Here is a 20226-nt window from a genome sequence, read left to right on the forward strand (position 1 = left end):
ATTTTTTATATGTTAATATGCTCTAATTTTTTAAAATTTTTATTTTTTTATTGAATCACAGTGAGATACGCAGTTACAAGGTAGTTCATGATTGAGTTTCAGTTGAGTGTTCTAACACCCGTCCCTTTTTATCACAACTTTATATTTTACAGTCTATGCTCCAGATCTATCTATCAACCCATCTATTGATCAAATCAAGGTAAGGTAAAGGCCCTCCCGTTGATCGTCGATTTGCTCGAGCGGGCCCAGTAGCATCTCCATTGGAGACTTTGTTGTTACTGTGTCTGGCATATCGAATACTCTCGGTAGCTTGCCGGGCTCTCCGAGAGGGGCGGAGGAATCGAACTCGGGTCGGCCATGTTGGCCGCGTGTAAGGCGAACGCCCTACCCGCTGTGCTATCGATCAAATCAAGTGATTTTCAAATATATTTGGCCTACCACCTTCTTTTCAGAAAAGAAGTGACTCAGTGGCTCCTGGAAATCTTCTTTCTTTAAGCAAACAAACAGAAAGTGCCTCCCCGTCCCCCATTACACTTGTGGCCCCTGTGATGCCTTAGATTGTTCCGGCTATTCCCAGGGGACAATACCACCCACTTGGAAAGTCTGATCTAACCCATCCCCTATCTAAAACATTGCAGAAAAGATGTAAAACCTTTAATCACACCTTCTTCATTCTATTTCCCATCTTCCCTCTTCAGAATTTTCTGCTACTTCAAATTTGTTATTTCTATAATCTCCTGTGTATTTTTAGAGTTAGATGAAATTTTATGAGACCAAAACAAGATAAGATATAATTTGTTTTACAGATGGCAAGTTTTTAAAATTGGAATACTTTAGGTACTATTTGACCAATCACTTTTAAAATTTAACATTGTTTTCTATAGTTATTCATGTGGATAAGCATTCTGATTCATTCTCCATGCATCCTTATTTTCTTCCCGTCACTGGACTTTATTGAATTGTACAGAAAGTACCCAAATAATGAGTGTCAGCTCAATTAATTTTCATAAAGTGAACATACCCATGAAGCCATCAACTGGACCAAGAAATTAATGTTAATCATACCCAAGAGGGCACTTGCATGACATCAGCCAGTTCACATGCTCCACAAGACACACTTTTCAATGAATCACCAATTGCCAGTTTACAAACCTCTCTCTGGAAGAAACCAGAAGTTGTACACTTGTGTTTGACCCCCTTTTCTAAGCTCTATACCTTTTGGGGAGGCCACATCCAGGGATGCTCAGGTTTTCCCCTGGTTCTGTGCTCAGGGATCACTCCTGGTGGGCATACAAGGCAAGTACCCTACCCTCTGTGCTATCTGTCTGGCCCACTACACTTCATGCTTGCCAGAGTCATCTGTTCTGTATTTGGGCGTGGGGTTGAGGAGTAGCAAGAGTCTGCTCCTTTGGGGCTGGAGCAATAGCACAGCGGGTAAGGCGTTTGCCTTGCATTCGTCCGACCCTGGTTCGATTTCCAGCATCCCATTTGGTCCCCTGAGTAATTCCTAAGTGCAGAGCCAGGAGTAACCCCTGTGCATCGCCGGGTATGACCCCCCAAAAAACAAAAACAAACAAACAAACAAAAAAGAGTCTGCTCCCTTAAAATATTTTTTTGGATAACTTACATTTTTAAGTTAATTTCATTAATGAATGAATTTCATTTTAAAATGTTCATTTTAAGTATTTTAAATTTCATTTTCATTTTAAGTTCATTTTATTTTAAGTTTTCAGAAAAGTTGATGAAAGAGCAGAGAGATCCCAGAAATCTCATCTTCAGTTTTCCCTACTAACTTATTGGTAGGGAACTATATTTGTTATAATTAATGAACCAAACAGAGCCTGGCAAGCTAACCGTGATGTATTCGATATGCCAAACACAGTAACAACAAAGTCTCCAATGGAGACGTTACTGGGCCCGCTCAAGCAAATCGATGAACAATGGGAGGACAGTGATACAGTGATACAGAATGAACCAATACTAAGATTTTTTTTTCGTTTTCAAAGATTTTATCATTTGGGTGTCTACCATTTACTTTATTTAGACACTGTGATGTACACTACTGTTAATAGTAACACTTTAGGAATGTATGTTGCTAGATCACCAACCTAGCATCAGACCCTCCCTACTGTCTCGGGTCTCTTTTCCCTCTCCCCTCCCCCATTGCCTGGTCCTCTGCCCCCCTCCCCCCTCCCCCACTGTCTCTTCCCCACTGTTCCTCTTCTCCTCTCTCCTTCATTCCGCAGCTCAGGTCCCCAGGTTGACTCTCAGAGTCTGTTATCATTGACCATTTTTCATTCACTTACTAGAAATATTTCCTCCCAGATTTTAGCGAAGCATTCTGACTTGTAATACTGTTAATGATAAGTTTCATGCATATAGTATTCCGAAGCTACACCTACAAGCAGAGTGTCACCTTCTCTCCATCAGTGACCGAAGGATTCTTTCCATCTGCCCTCATTTTTCCCATTGCCTTGCCCTTGGTAAACTCAGTTCTGTAGGCCAATTAGCTTCTGTTGCCTTCGGCTATTTGGTATTACTAAATCGGTTTTACTTTATTTTATTTTATGCTACAGCTGAATCTTACGAAGACAATGTTTATGAGAAACAGCCTCATTCCTGATGCCCCATTCGCTCTCAACGGAACGACCATCTCCGAATGCAACAGCTATGTGTACCTAGGTCAAGAAGTCAACATGACAAATGACCTGGCACGCGAGCTGCGCAGGAGGAAGAGAGCGGCTTGGAACGCCTTCAAGAACGTCGAAGAAATAGCTAAGAGGACGAAGAACCTCCGGCTCCGGGCACATCTCTTTGATTCCACTGTTCTTCCTGCATTAACATATGCCTCAGAGACCTGGGCCCTACGCAAACAGGATGAGAACGCTATTCAGGTCTCCCAAAGAAGAATAGAAAGAGCTATGCTTGGAATATCACGTTTCACTCAAATGAGAGAAAAAATCCGGAGTTCCGACATCCCTCGACGATCAAGAATCAGGGACGCTGTCTCATTTGCCAAGGTGTCAAAAATCAGATGGGCTGGTCACGTAATGAGATTTAAAGACGACCGCTGGACTAGAGCTGTTACCGACTGGATTCCACGGGATGTCAAAAGACCGCGTGGCCGCCCACCTACCAGATGGTCAGACTTCTTCGTCAAGATCACGAATGATCGGTTTGAGGCCCTTCATGTTCCCGAAGCAAACAGATGCCATTGGGCTACAGTAGCACGCGACAGGGACAAATGGAGACGTTACTGGCGCCCGCTCGAGCAACTCGACGACTAACGGGAAGTTAAGTGATTATTAAGTGATGCTTTTTATATGTCCACAAATGATATCATTCTGTATCTGTCTTTCTTCTGACTGATTTCACTCAGAATTATACCCTAGAGTTCCATTATCATGTAGTGTCAAGTTGCAGCTTTTCTTATAGCCAAATATTATTCATAGACATATCACAATTTCTTTTTTTCTTTTTTTTTCTTTTTTGGGTCACACCCGGCATTGCATAGGGGTTACTTCTTCCTCTACAATCAGGAATTACTCCTGAAAGTAAGTGCTCAGGAGACCATATGAGATACTGAGAATCGAACCTAGGTTGGCCATATGCAAGGCAAACGCCCTGCCCGCTGTACTATCGCTCCAGCCGCTATATCACAATTTCTTAATTCACTCATCTATTCTTAGACATTTGGGTTGTTTCCAGAATTTGTTGATTGTGAATAGTGCTGAATGACTGTAGGAGCACAGATGTCTATTTTTGAAATAGTTTTTTGGGTCCTTGGGGTAGATGCCAAGAAGAGAAATGACTGGGTCATATGGAAGTTCAATTCTTAATTCTTCCCGAAGTCTCCATACTGCTTTCCACAGGAGCTAGATTGATCAATATTCCCCCTAGCAGTAAATGAGGATTCCTTTTCCTCATGTTCTTGCTAACACTGGTTGTTCTCCTTTTTATGTGCTCCAATATAACTGAATTATTTGGAATTTCTCTGCATAGAACACTGTCTCTTCTTTATCATGTGTGCACTTTCTCAATCATTTCTTTCTATCAGTATGGACTTCTGGGTATTGGCTTGGTTTACAATTTAAATTTAATTTTAAAAATTGGGGGATCAAAAGGAGAGAGAGAGAGCGAGAGCGAGAGAGAGAGAGGAAATATGTCTGCCACAGAGACGGGGGAGGGAAAGAGTGGGGGTAGTGGGAGGGATACTGGAAACATTGGTGGTGGAGACAGGGCACTGGTGGAGGGATGGGTACTCGAACATTGTTTGATTGAAATGTTCGAGTAATCACTTTGTAATCACGAAAGTTTGTAAGTCTGTAACTGTATCTCACAGTGATTCACTTGGTCACTTGATATCCCGTTACTCATCGATTTGCTCAAGCGGACGCCAGTAACGTCTCCATTCATCCCTGTTGCGTGCTAGCATAGCCCAATGGCATCTGCTCATTTTAGGAACATGAAGAGCCTCAAACCGATCGTTCAGGGTCTTGACAAAGAAGTCTGACCATCTTGTAGGTGGGCGGCCATGCAATCTTTTAACGTCTGGTGGAATCCAGTCGGTAATGGCTCTAGTCCAGCGGTCATCTTCAAATCTCATTAAGTGTCCAGCCCATCTGATTTTCGATGCCTTGGCAAAAAGGACAGCATCCCTGATTCTTGAACGTTGATGGAGGTCGGAACTCCAGATTCTTTCTCTCATTTGAGTGAAGCGTGATATTCCAAGCATAGCTCTTTCGATTCCTCTTTGAGAGACCCAAATAGCTTTCTCATCCTGTTTTCGTAGGGCCCAGGTCTCTGAGGCGTATGTTAATGTAGGAAGAACAGTGGAATTGAAGAGATGTGCTCGGAGCTGGAGGTTCTTCGTCCTCTTATCATCACAGTGATTCATTAAAATTAAATTTTTTGAAAAAAAATTGAGGGAGAGTTTGGTTCACACCTGATGGTGCGAACTTACTCCTGGCACTGTGCTCAGGAATCATTTCTGGAAGGGGCTCAGGGACCAAATGGGGTGCAGGGGATTGAACCTGGGTTGAACATTTGCAAGGAAAACACCCACTTGCTGTACTCCATCTCTGGACCTCATACTTTAGATTGTAATCCAACACTATTTAATTTGGCTGCAAAAACATTTCAGTTTGAACCTTTCTGGACTCTTATTCCTCTTTGGGGTTCCTGACACATATGGATCAGTGTTTTGGGTATTCCCCCCCTCAATTTAATATTTATTGCTCACTCAGCACCTGCAAAGTTCTCAAAATACAAAGCTAAGCAACACTCTTCCTCCTCAAAATGTGCAAGGTTATAGCAAGTCTATAACAACAAATTTGTTGAAATCTGTGATGTGGGAAGATGAAAGCTCTAGGGAGTTTGAACCTTTTAGCATAAGCAAATTCTGAGCCTTGAAAGTAGGGCCCCTTGAAACTTGCTTACTATACCCTTATTCACTTCAACCTTATTTTTACCTTTGCATCTATTTTTCTATTTTTGCCACTTTTTGTTTGTAGCTCTTCCTTGCTTCTAGCCCATGCATTTTTCTACCCATCATAACTCAACGTTTCTGGGAAGCATTTTAACAAAGCTACTTTCACAAAAGACAAATCGAGTTAATTCAGAAGTTTTCATTATAAGGTTAATGACAAGGATATAGGGATGCTTTCAAATCCTCAGCTGACTTGAGTGTTATTTGTGTTGACATAAAAATTTAAGCTGAAATACTTGCAATAGGGAACTGTTGGATAAATTAAAACACACTTATTGAAAGAAACTATAAAATCACTAATTTGTCAAGGGATATTCAATAACAGAATTATCAGGCATATATCTTTATATTACTGAACTTAAAACAAAATATCCTAATCATTAAGGGGAAAGGTCTGTCTTAAGTGTTGCACTTCAGTGCAATTTCAAAAACTATTAGAGATGTAACTTTAGTTTGAATAGGCTCTAGCATTCTCTCTGTCTCTGTCTCTGGCTTTTTGGGTCAGACCTGGCGATGGTTAAAAGTTACTCCTGGCTCTGCACTCAGGATTCACTCCTGGCTGTGCTCGGGGGACTATATGGGATGCTGGGGATGGAATCCAGATCGGCTGTGTGCAAGGCAAATACCCTATCTGCTGTAACCAATGTTCTCTCTTTTTGTATGGGAAAAGAGAATTCCTTTGAAGTTTCCTGTTCTTGGGATTATTCTGTAGTCTTTGTGATTCAGATGAAATTCCATTCAGCCTTCTAGAGAAAACCCCTGGTCATATCTATCAGGATTATGTTGGTGGCAGAGTTCAGGAATGGAGAATTTGAGTTTTGTTTTTTTACACTATAGTCATCTATATGCCTACTTCTGGGACTCCCATTGGCTCAGTTGTGTTCAGGTCCACACCTACAAGTTGATTTGACGCTGAGTGTTCTGTTTGAAATTTAACTCATGTTTCCTTGGGAATAATGAGCAACGCAGGTGCCAAATGCTTGGACTCAGGTCAAGCTCTACCATTTACAGTGGGCTTATATTTAATCAGGGCTTTTGCCACTGAAAATAATAATGAACCATCACCTGGAACTACCCATTCATCACCAATACCATTCATAGTAATTATTTTTTAAAAAAATTTTTAAATGAATCACCATAAAATACAGTTACAGATAAACAGAGTTTCGTGATTACCTTTCAGTCATACAATGATCAAGTACCCATCCCTCCACCAGCACCCATTTCCACCACCAATGTTCCCAATATCCCCTCGGCTCCAACCCCCACACACACATCCTCTGCCTCTGTGGCAGACACATTCCCTTTTATTCTCTCTCACCTTTTGAGTATTATGGTTCGCAATACAGATGCTAAGTGCCGATCATGTTCTGTCCATAGTCTACTTTCAGAACGCATCTCTCATCCTGAGTGAGCCATCCAAGCATCATTTACTTGGTGGTCCCTTCTCTATCTCAGCTTCCTTGTGCCATCTCATTCTGTCTTTGATTTGAGTAAATGGGTACCTACTCGGTTCTTGGACCAATAGCATCACAGAGTGAGGGTTATTGAATTTTTCACTAAGGCTCAACTTCTCTTCTCTCAGTGTAAATTCATAGAGGAATCCTGCATGTTCCAAACAGTTAAGAATTAGATCATCTAAAGAATTTAGAGCAAACCCCTCCCCAAGAGTGAATCTTTTGCTGTTTCTCCTTTTAGCTCTGTGCAGAGCTGCTCTGCCATCGTTAGCAAAAACATCTAAGGAAAAGGGGTCAATTCCCTTTTGATTTGAAACACATTCTTTATTTGAATCACTACAGGCTTTCTTTTTCAGCTCATATATATTTTAAAACTATCTTCAATAAATTTTTAATTTTTGCTAATTTTTTTTCTTTTGTGATCTTTCTTTTTTCTTTTCGGGTTACACCCAGCGATGCACAGGGGTTACTCCTGGCTCTCTCTGCACTTAGGAATTACTCCTGGTGATGTTTGGGGGACCTTATGGGATGTTGGGAATTGTGCAAGGCAAAGGCCCTACCCACTGTGCTATTGTTCCAGCCCTGTTTTTTTTTTAAGGCAGTATTCACTTCTGTTTTTTCCATACTCTATGTTTTTTTTCTTTTGATTTTGTTTATTTGTTTGGTTTTGGTTTTTGCACCGCACCCCACACCTGTCATTGCTCAGGGCTTACTTCTCAGGGATCACTCCTGGTGGTGCTCGGGGTGGGGGAGAACATATGGATGCTGGAGATTAAACCAGGATCGGGATCAAACCTGGGTTGGGGGTTGGTCAGGGGTTAGCTGCATGCAAAGCCAGTTCCCTGCCCACTGTGCTATCTCTTGGCTTCCATTTTTTTCATGTTCTAATGACATACTGCAGGGGAGAAGGTAGGCATCTTCAACTATTTTTTTTTCCATATGAGGATGCTAAGACACAGCAAGACAGTCCAGAACAAGACTTCTGATTAAGCTTGTTTAAGCACCAGATTTAGGGTTCATTTCCAATATCACAACCATGAAGAGGTCAATGGGTTCATCCTGCTTCGTAATGGCCAATATAGAATCCCCCACAGCCTGTTAAGCCATCGACAGGTTAGCATGAACTTTAGTATATAGAGATGCTCTAATTCCATCGATACATATTTCCCTGTCCAATGCATTGCTTACATCGACTGGTTCCAAAACTTGAAGTGCTTTTTCCCCTCTCCAACTTCAAAGCACTGTTATTATTCTCGGGTGAATTTGGAAGTGGGATTTGTGTAGTGTCATAATTGCAGTTATGGCACTCTGGGCTGCAGCCCCTTTGGTTATTAAAGAGTCTGCTGGAAGTGGAATTTACATTTCCTGAAGCAGCACTTTGCTGCCTTTAGAAAGCTTGGCATCTCCAGTATTTGATATTTAATGCATCTTCATGGTACCTTTAGACCCCAAGTTGGTGGTCAAAACATCCTCAATACACTAGGCCCTCCTGATACCAATTGATGGGAGGATGCTTCATGCAGGGGGACCTTGCTGGCCTAGAGGGTCCTGATTGTCACCGTCTCCATTGCCAAGTGAGCAGAGTCCATCGATGTTTCCTTTGGGGCATGCGTATACGTCTTCATTGCCAGGTGAGCAAAGCCCATCAATGTTTTGTTTGGGGCACGCGTATACTTTCTGGGCTTATCCTGTATATTTTCCTGACCCAGTTTGAAAACAAGCCATTCCTTCAAGAAACCCTGGTGCATTTTATTGATGAATAATATTAGAAAATAAGTTGTGGGTGCTCATTCTCCTTGTTGCTGGGATTTAAACGGTAACAGTTATCTTACAAAACGAACCTTACAAAATGAGATAAGAACACGTGGAGTGGGTCACAGGGGTACTCACCTGGAGTGGGTCACAGGGACACTCACGCACAGAGAGGCCACATGAAGACAGCTTGAGAAGGTTGCTGTCCCCAAGCCAACGAGAAGAGGTCTCAGGAGGAACCAGACCTGCTGGCACCTTTGTCGTGAACTTCTGGCCTCCTGGAGCTGTGAGAAAATAAATGTCTGTGTTTTAGCCACCCAAGACTGTGGTATTTTTCCTGGCACTCCTAGCAAATGAATAAATAACTTATTAATTCCAATAGTTTTTTTGGTCCATTCTTGGGGATTTTCTACAGAGTTTGTCCTGACATTTATGAACAAAAACAGGTTTGTTCATTTTTTTTTCCCTGAGCTGAATACCTTTTATTTTCTTGTCTTTTCACACAAGCTAAAACGATACGATGTTGAACAGGAGTTGTAGGAAGAAATGTTCAGCCTTTGTTTCTTAGCTTAGGGGGAAGCATCCAGTTTCTCAGCATTAAGAATGACTTTAGGGCTTTGAGACCTGTTGTTTAAGAAGTTAAACAATTCTTCTCTCAGTTTACTGGCATTGTTTATCAGGGTTGGGTGTTGGATTTTGTCATACTTCATTTTTTCTTGTTGGCTGATATGATTTCATTATTTAGTAGAGGGGACTTGGTGAATTGTTTTTGGACCACACTCAGAGCTGCTCAGGGAAATAATTGTTTAAAATATTTCTTCTATTCCCTTCTTTCCTTTCTGGCCTTCCTATTACACATGGTTACACCTTCTGTAGTTGTCACTCAGTTCTGGAATATTATGTTTTGGATTCTGGTTTTATTTTCTATTGTTTTTAAGTCTTGGCATTTGCTATTGATACAGACTCAAGTTCAGGGATTCTTTCTCCAGCCATACACTGCTTTTTCCAAACTCATCAGTGGCTATTTTCATTTATGTTGCAGCATTCTTGATATGTTTATTTTTTCCCCCATGTTTTCATAGAATTTCCACCTTTCTGCTCTACACCCCTCCTCTGTTCTTTTCTGTTGCCTACCTTTCTCATTACTTCCCTCAGCATATTAGTAATAAAAATAGTCTAAATTCCTAGTCTGATCACAGCAACAGCCCTGCCATAAGTGAGTCTGGGTCAGACATTTGTTCTTTCTTTTTTTTTTTTGTTTTTTTGTTTGTTTGGTTGGTTTTTTCTTTTTTTTTTCCTGCTTTTTGGTAAGCTTTGTAATGGGATGGGGGGATGGGTGTAGGAGGGATACTGGGACCCATGATGGTGGAAAATGGGCACTGGTGGAGGGATGGGTATTTGATCATTGTAGAATCGAAACCCAAGCACAAAAATTTGTAAGTCTACAACTGTACCTCATGGTGTTTTACTAATAAAAATTAATTTTAAAAAAATTCAAGAATTACGTAATAATTGTTACAAGGAACTCCAGTAAGTAGGCTTTTAATGCTGTTCTTATGAGGTGTAGCGCATGGTCCAACAGTCTTCTAATGAATGGATTATCTGCGGATTGTAAATGTCACAAGTGTTTCTCAGTTCTTCTACCCTCCACTCCTTCTTGTGCAGGTCAGAATGGGTTGAGTGGACTAGATTTGGATATTTTCCACCCTTCACTAGATTAGGCTCCAGGAAATAATTTCCCGAGAGGACAGAACTGAATGTTACGGAGTATTTCAAAATGATTCTCCTTCTCCTCCTTTAAATATATTTTTGGATCCCCTGAGCTCTTAGCTCTCCTGAAGTTCACCACATACAGTTTAGGTTTGCTTACTTCTCTGGCACCAGTTCCCAAGTAGTGTTTGGTTTGCGGGTTTCCAGTTCAGTTGTTTGTGATCTTTACACTGACTGGCTGTCTTCCTAGTTCTTTTATTTATTTATTTTTAATTTAGTCACCATGGAATTACAAAGTTATTTGTGATTGGGTTTCAGGTACACAATGCTTTTTTCTGTTGTTGCTGTTTTGTTTTTTGGATCACACCTGGCGATGAATAGGGATTACTCCTGGCTCTGCACTCAGGAATTACTCCTGGTGGTGCTCGGGGGACAATACGGGATGCTGGGAATCGAACCGAGTCAGCCAAGTGCAAGGCAAAGCCCTACCCACAATGCTATCGCTCCAGCCCCCAGGTATGCAATGTTTCAACACTGATCCCTCCCCCAGTGCCCTCTCCCATGTGCTTCCTACCCACCAGTCTGCTCTACAAGAGATACTTTTTCTTTTACATAAGTTTTTGCGTTGTGGTTTACAGGAGTGTTGCTGATAGGGTTTCATACCTATCATTTGTACCACCTTCCAATACCATCTCTTTCTCTTGGTTGAACACTTCCGAAACTCCACCACGGACATTGCCCCCACACTGTTCTTTCCTCAGCCCTCTCAAGTAGCATGTTTCCTACTCAGTTCTTATGTTCGTTGGGTATTTATAATCCACCATTCTGTTTCTTTATATTCCACCTATGAGAATATAAAGAGGGTCTCTCTCCCTTACTTACTCAGCATGATACTCTCTGGGTCCCTCCATGTAGCAGCAAATTTTATGACTTTAGCTTTACTTATAAGCAAGTAGTATTTTATTGTGTGTATGTGCCAGAGTTTCTTAATCCAGTTACCTATTCTTGGACAGTTGGGTTGTTTCCAGATTTTGACTATTGTGGATAGTGCTGCAAGGAACATAGGGGTGCAGATGTCTTTTCTCCATTTTATTATAGGGTTCTTGGTGTATAGTCCAAGAAGTGGAGTTGCTAGATCAAATGAAAGCTCAATTCCCAGATTTTTAAAGGAATATCCATATTGTTTTCCAGAAAGGTTGGACCTGTTGATATTCCCACCAGCAGTGAATGAGAGTCCCTTTTTCCCTGCATCGTCACCAGCACTGCTTGTTCTTGTTCTTCTTCTTCTTTTTTTAAATGTATGACAGTTTCTGTGATGTGAGATTATATCTCATTATTATTTTGATTCGCATCTCCCTGATGATTAGTGATGCAGAGCATTTTTCACATGCCTTTTGGCCATTTGCTTATCTTCTCTGAGGAGATTTCTGTTCTCCTCTTTTTCCCCATTTTCTGATGGGGTTGGATGCTTTTTTTCTTGTAAATTTCTACCAGTGCCTTTATATCTTTGATATTAACTCCTTATCAGATGAGTGATGGGTAAATAGTTTCTTCCAGTCCCATGAGCTGTCTTTGTATTTTTGTCATTGTTTCCTTTGAGATGTAGAAGTTTTTTAATTTAATGTAATCCCATTTGTTTATCCTGCTTGCTTGGTTAGGGATGTTTCATCTTTGAAGATGTCTTTAGCTTCACTGTCATGGACAGTTCTGCCTATGGTTTTTCTCTATGTACCTTGCAGATTCAGATCTGATATCAAGGTCTTTAATCAACTTTGATTGAATTTTTGTGCATGGCATTAGAAAGAGGTCTGAGTTCATTTTTTTTTGCATGTAGTTGCCCAGTTTCCCTAGCATCTCTTGTTGAAGAGGCTTTTCTTGTTCCAGTTCATATTTTTTTGTCCTTTATCAAAGATTAACTGATCACATACCTGTGGATCTGTATCAAGGTATTCAACTCTATTCCATTATCTGAGCATTTGTCTTTATTCGAGTGCCATCCTGTTTTAATTACTACTGCTTTATAGTACAGTTTGAAGTTGGGAAAAGTGATGCTTCCCATCTTTTTTTCATCCAAGGATTGCTTCAGTTATTCAGGGTGTCTCACTACTAGTTTTGAGGTCAATGATTTGGCCTGCCATCACTCATCTCAGAGCTATCTAAAAGCTTTAAGATTTTTTAATATGCTGCTAAAATAGAATGGAAACTTCCTAGATCTTTATCTGCTGGACTGGATATGAGAAGTATGGCACAATATTGCCAAGATGCATCCAGATGGAAGCATGGATCGGTACTGTTTTTTTTTAAGTTGAATAATATTCCTGATTGATAATATTAATGAAAATATTCACATTTAATATTTTGCTTATCCATTCTTCAGGGAATGGAATTTGTGCTACTCCAGCATTTTGTCTTATATAAATAATGCTGCTGTGAATATTTGTATTCAAATTTTGTAGAAACTTTCTTTTTTGTTTCTCTTTTTTGTTTGTTTGTTTTTTGGGTCACACCCAGAGATGCACAGGGGTTACTCCTGGCTCTGCGCTCAGGAATTACCCCTGGCGGTGCTCAGGGGACCATATGGGATGCTGGGAATTGAACCAGGATTGGCCTCATGCAAGGCATATGCCCTACCCGCTGTGCTATTGCTCCAACCCCTATTTCTCTTTCTATAACCATTTTTATTAGGTACTGGGATTTACAATTTTTTCTTTATACTTTTCATGCATACATCATTCCAACATCACATCTATTACCAGAGAACCCACTTCCCTTCACTAGTGTCCCAAGGACCCCTTCTCACCCCTGTAAACTCAGTTCTACAGACATTTCAAGTTTCAATGACTTTAACCATTTCTTGTTCCTTTAATATATATTTTATTCCACATATGAAAGAAATACATATATATATTTTAAGTCTCTACATTTTTTAATTGAATCACCAGTTTACTTTATTGTTTAGGTGGTGATGCCAATACACATATAGGTGATATGTCTATTTTCTTTTCATAGTTTTACTTTTATTTATTTTTCTTCTTATATTTATTGAATCACTGTGGGAAAAGCTGCTAAGCTTTCAGGTTTAAGTCTCGGTCATACAATGATCAAACACCTCTCCATTCACCAGTACTCATTTTTCACCACCAAGAACCCCAATATACCCCCCTCCCACCCCTCCCAATGCCTGTGAGGCAGATGATTTCCACTTACCTCTTCTCTACATTGATTACATTCATTATTTTGACAAAAGATGCACCATTATTGTTTAGAATTCCCCCCCCCCCAACAATCAGAATTGCTGAAAAGGCATTGTGAAATACTTTGTTTTCTATAGCTGGTTATGAGAATCATATAATGATTTTGGATTTCTGCAAAGAGCCAGATAATTACGAGATTGGTTTCTGTACATCTGGTGTTATGGCTGTGCCAGAGAGCCGCTCGTGGGGGGCAACTCGTGACCTCAGTAGGGCATGAAGGACGAGCCGGTACCGCCCCCCTTCCCATGAGACTGCAGTTGCCTCGTCACGCCAGCTCATACCTGGCTTTCCTATAAGCTCTGAGGCGGTGTCCACCTTACTGCCGGGGGAGAAAGGTGGAAGGTCGCAACACCCTTTCCCTCCCAGGGATGCATGGCACCGTAGTTGAATGCATGGTCCATTCACTTTTCTGCTGCAAGCTGCCAGGCTCTGAATTAAGTCCTTTTTCCTCTGGAGAGCCGCTTTTGGGGGGCAACTCGTGATCTCAATAGGGAGTGAAGGAAGAGCCAGTACCACCTCCCTTCCCATGAGACTGCAGTTGCCCCGTCACTGCTGGCTCATACCTGGCTTTCCAATAAGCTCTGAGGTGGCGGCCACCTTGTATGTGGTCCAGATGCTTTTCTGCCAAAAGAAGCTGGGCCCCGAGATTTGTTTCTGAGTCTCTGGGATCACGGCCATTAAGCAGGCTGATCAGGAGCCAGAGAGGCCATTTGTAGGCAGCGACTTGGGGTCTCGCTGGGATGGGGAGGAAAGGGCTGGCTACACCCCCAACCAGCAAGTCCCCGGGCATCTCGTCACTGCAGACCCAAATCCAACTGTCCAGTGGCCTCTGGAGGATGGCAGCCACCAGACCATCAATGGGAACAGGCCAAGACACAAAACCTATTTCCACCTGGGGTGACCCAGCCCCAGTAACCCACTGCAGGAACAGGACGCATTTCTGCCAAAAGTCTTTGGGTTCCGAGATTCGTTTCTGAGTCTCTGAGATCATGGCCATCAAGCAGTTCGATTAGGAACCAGAGAGGCCATACCTCCAATTATATAGCTGAGCTGGAAGTGGTTTGTGGGTGTGTCTCCCACATACCTAACTTTTGGCTGTTTACTTTCTTGGTAAACTTTACCCCAAGTTTTTGGGGTCTGGCCAAAGGCACAGCAGCAATTTTGGGGTATCTGAAAGTCTGACGGTGCCATCAGGCTGCTGATGCACTCGCCTCATAGGTACAGATTGACCATACCCCCAGATATGTTTTTTTTTTTAAAAAAAATGAACTTTGCTTTCTTTTTTTTTTTTTATTAGTGAAACACCATGAGGTACAGTTGTAGACTTACAAGTTGTTGTGCTTGGGTTTCAGTTATATCATGATCGAGCACCCATCCACCACCAGTGCCCATTCTCCACCCCCACCAATCCCAGTATCCTTCCCACCCCCATCCCCCATCCCATCCTGCCTCTGTGGCAGGACACTCCCTTTTGTTCTATCTCTCCTTTTGGGTGCTGTGGTCTGAAGAAGAGACATTGGGTGGCTCATGTTCGGTCCATAGACTACTTTCAGCATGCATCTCCCATCCTGGGCGGATCTTCCCAGCACCCTTTATTTGGTGCTCCCTTTTCTATCTGAGCTGCCTTTACCCCTAGAGTGTGCAGCTGGCCTCTAAGCCATGGAGTGAACAACTTGGTATTTATCACAGCTGTTCTTGGGTGTTAGTCTCTTATTTTGTTCCTTTATGTTACCCCGACACTACCTCCACTACCCAGCCGCCGCCACACTCCAGGACGCTTTCCGGACCCACTTGGCAGCTCCGGCCGAGACTCACGCACGACTGAAGACCCACAGAACAAGATAAGCGAAACTCTCTGAGACCTTGGACTACAGGCTCAACGGACCCAGGGACAGAGATTCTCTGCTTGCTTCCACCAACCACAGGTGATAAAGGGATTATCATCAGGAGCCCCACCCTACCCTGCCCTGTCAGCTTCCACCAAGCACCAGAGACCCAGGGATCGGATTGCGCACAGAAGACCCACCCTACCCCTACCGGGACCAGATAAATACCCCACTGGCAGACCTCCACTACCGACACTACCTCCACTACCCAGCCGCCGCCACACTCCAGGACGCTTTCCGGACCCAATGGAAAACCAGCAGGACTGTACTACTGTGCAAGAAGGGAGACATCCATGACATTGGCAACTATTGCTCGATCTGCCTATTGTCTGTCATCTACAAGTTGTTCACTCGAGTCATCCTAAATAGGATTGGCAGAACACTAGATGAAGGACAACCATGCGAGCAAGCCGGGTTCCACAAAGGATTCAGCACCATCAACCATATCCACACGATAACCAAGCTCACTGAGGTTTCTCGGGAGTTCAAGATGCCACTCTGTCTAACATTCATTGATTTAAAGAAGGCCTTTGATTCTGTTGAGACGGAAGCGGTCATTGAAGCCCTAGCCAATCAGGGCATTCAAGCCCAATACATCAAGATTCTCCTTAAGCTGTATTGTGGATTCACTACCAGGATCTCACCATTCTACAAAGAAGTAATCATCGATGTCAAGAGAGGGGTTCGGCAGGGTGATACCATTTTGCTGAAACTCTTCAGTGCCACCCTCGAGAACATCATGCAACGACTGGAATGGGAAGGAATGGGAGTGAAAATAGATGGTCGGCAACTACACCACCTCCGCTTTGCTGATGACATTGTTTTAATAACACCAAACATCAGCCAAGTGGCACAAATGCTGGCCGACTTTGACCATGAGTGTGGGAAGATAGGACTACAGCTGAATCTTATGAAGGCAATGTTTATGAGAAACAGCCTCGTTCCTGATGCCCCATTCGCTCTCAATGGAACGACCATCTCCGAATGCAACAGCTATGTGTACTAGATCGAGAAGTCAACATGACAGATGACCTGGCACCCGAGCTGCGCAGGAGGAAGAGAGCGGCTTGGAACGCCTTCAAGAACGTCGAAGAAATAGCTAAGAGGACGAAGAACCTCCGGCTCCGGGCACATCTCTTTGATTCCACTGTTCTTCCTGCATTAACATATGCCTCAGAGACCTGGGCCCTACACAAACAGGATGAGAACGCTATTTGGGTCTCCCAAAGAGGAATTGAAAGAGCCATGCTTGGAATATCACATTTCACTCAAATGAGAGAAAGAATCCGGAGTTCCAACATCTGTCGACTATCAAGAATCAGGGACGCTGTCTCGTTTGCCAAGGTGTCAAAAATCAGATGGGCTGGTCACGTAATGAGATTTAAAGACGACCGCTGGACTAGAGCTGTTACCGACTGGATTCGACGAGATGTCAAAAGACTGCTTGGCCGCCCACCTACCAGATGGTAAGACTTCTTTATCAAGATCATGATTGATCGGTTTGAGGCTCTTCATGTTCCTAGAGCGAACAGACGCCATTGGGCTACACTAGTACGCGACAGGGACAAATGGAGACGTTACTGGCACCCGCTCAAGCAAATCGATGATTAACGGGAAGTTAAGTGATTAAGTGATTAAATGATGTTACCCAGATGAATGCAATCTTTCTATGTCTGTCCCTCTCTTTCTGGCTCATTTCGCTTAGCATAATATTTTCCATATAGTACCGTAAATTTCATGACTTCATTTTTTCTAACTGCTACATAGTACTCCATTGTGTAGATGTACCAAAGTTTCTTTAAGCAGTCATCTGTTCTCTGGCACTCAGGTTTTTTTTCCATGTTCTAGCTATTGTAAACAGTGCTGCAATGAACAAACAAGTGCAGATGTCACTTCGACTATACTTTTTAGCCTCTCCGGGGTATATTCCCAGGAGTGGTATTGCTGGGTCAAATGGGAGCTCAATTTCTAGTTTTTTGAGAGTCGTCCATACTGTTTTCCGAAAGGGTTGAACCAGTCGACATTCCCACCAGCAATGAAGGAGGGTCCCTTTTTCGCCACATCCGCGCCAACACAGGTTGCTTTTGTTCTTTTGAATGTGGGCCAGTCTCTGTGGTGTGAAATGATGTCTCATTGTTGTTTTGATCTGCATCTCTCTGATGATTAATGATGTAGAGCATTTTCTCATGTGCCTTTTAGCCATTCGGATTTCTTCTTTGAGAAAGTCTCTGTTCATTTCGTTGCTCCACTTTTTGATGGGGTTGGGTGATTTCTTCTTGTGGAGTTCAACCAGTACTTTGCATATCCTTGATATCAACCCCTTGTCGGATGTGTATTTGGAGAATATCCTTTCCCATTCTGTAGATTGTCTTTGTATTTTGGTCACTGTTTCTTTTGAGGTGCAGAAGCTTCTTAGATAGTCCCATTTGTCTATCTCTGTTTTCACTTGCTTGGGCAATGGCGTGACATCTTTGAAGATACCATTAGCTTCAATGTCATGGAGGGTTTTGCCAACTTTGTCTTCAACATACCTTATGGATTCCGGTCTGATGTTGATGTCTTTAATCCATTTTGATCTTACTTTTGTACATGGTGTTAGGCAGAGATCAAAGCCCAGTTTTTTTGCATGTAGTCGTCCAGTTTTGCCAGCACTATTTGTTGAAAAGGCTTTCCTTACTCCACTTCCCATTTCTTGCCCCTTTATCAAAGATTAGATGATCATTTGTTTGAGGGGATAAAATTTGCTTTCTTGCTCTCCAACTTATAGCCTTATTTCTGTCCCTTTATAATTTCTGTGTATTTTCAGCATCACGATCACGACCACGACCATCCTGTTATTTGTCGATTGCCTCGAGCAGGCCCCAGTAATGTCTCCTTCGTCCTAGACCTGAGATTTTTTTTAAAAAGTGCCATATTCAAGGCTCTTTCAGAGTTAGGAGAATGAGACCCATCATTGTTACTGGCATTTGGCATATTGGGTATGCCACAGGGAGTTTGCCAGACTCTGCCGTGTTGGCAGGTTACATTCGGCAGCCTGCCAGTTTGTCCACGCACTTCCGGGAGCTGGGTTTTATATTCTCTGAGTCTTGGCTGTTGATGGGATTACACAGCGCCAGGGGGCCAGTTGGTGGGTGTGACCCCCGCCTACTGGAATTTGGAGGATCTGGGTGGAGGATGCTCAGCCCCGTTCCGAGCAGGCTTGGAGTTCCCAGCCCCAGGACCCGCATGCCTTTGTTCCTCTGCCAGTACCTTCATGTGTGCGGAGAGTGGTCTCAGCATGGTGGTGGCTGGTTCTGGAGGTCTTCGGCTGCCGGAGCCCTGGTCGGGGCGGGGAGGGAAACTCAACCCACTCCCCTCCAAGGGGCCCCGGCGAGGAGAGCCAGGCACGGGGGCAGGAGACTCTGCATAATCAGATAAACAATTGGTTAACCAATATCGTTACTATACTCTTCAATATTTTCTGTGCTAAATTTGTAGTTTCAGCATATTTTATGAAATGTGAACTTAATAAATTTCCTACAAAGTCTATTTATTACTTCCATCTTCTTTTCTATCACATCAAGGACCTCTCCAAATTGCAATTATTCACTTAAATTTTGCCCATTTAATTAATAGTTTCCCTCTAGGACCCTAAGCTAACTGTTGCTATTTAATTAATTTAATAGTGATTAAACGTATTGGCATGATTGATCAATTTTAGGGATTACCATTTTATCTTGAATTTTATGCACCCACCCAATTCCTCTTCCAGCTGAAATTCAACCGCAAACTACTCTTTTAGCAAATATGAGTTTTTTCATCTTTAAAAGTCTGAAAATATCTTTTATTTTGTCTATTGCATAATGGTAGTTTAGTTGATTGAAATATTTTAAGCTGAGTTAATTTAGAGAAATATCAGTTTTTTCAATAAATGGTACTGAAATAATTGGATATATTCATGCAAAAACACGATTCTTAACCTTCTTTTCACCGTTAGTGAAATTTTTCAGCTCAAATTGGATAATTAACTAATATATGTCTAAAACTACAAATTTAGCACAGAAATATTGAAGAGTATATTAATGATATTGGCTAACTAATTGTTTATCTGGTTTGTTTTGAAGCACTGATCAAAAATTAAATTTAAGGGGGCTGGAGAGATAGCACCCGGGTTCGATTCCCAGCATCCCATATGGTCCCCTGAGCACCGCCAGGAGTAACTCCTGAGTGCAGAGCCAGGAGTAACCCTTGTGCATCCCCGGGTGTGATCCAAAAAGAAAAAAAATTAATTTAATAAATTAAATTTCATAGCTGTTTATTGAAAGACACTTCATAAACTAGAAGGTAAACCTCACACTGTAAAATATAATTTACAATATCCTATCCAATAAATATTTCTCTTCACAGATGCTGAAAGACAATTAGCACATGAAAAAAAATGCACACCAGCAGACTTTTGGAAAATTCAAGCCAATCCACCATGAGATAACACTAGAATGACTAATTTTTTTGATTGTCCCTACAAAATGTTGGCAAGTACGGGAGCTAACAGTATGACAGTTACTGAGGGTAGGAATGGAAAGTACTAATCTGAACAAAGGCAAATTTCTTATAAAACTAAATATGTATCTTCTTCTTGATGTTTTTTCACCAAGGAAATTAAAGCATAGATCCACATTGAGATCTATGGCAAGATTTAA

General features: G+C 42.1%; 1 pseudogene; it reads right to left on the reverse strand.

Moving 5' to 3' along the window:
• LOC130018461 (T-complex protein 1 subunit zeta-like) overlaps positions 1–20226 on the reverse strand; it is a 29291-nt pseudogene that overhangs the window by 3016 nt on the left and 6049 nt on the right.

This window comes from Sorex fumeus, unplaced genomic scaffold, assembly GCF_029834395.1.
Source record: "Sorex fumeus unplaced genomic scaffold, SorFum_2.1 ptg000265l, whole genome shotgun sequence".
NCBI classification, from domain to species: Eukaryota; Metazoa; Chordata; class Mammalia; order Eulipotyphla; family Soricidae; genus Sorex; species Sorex fumeus.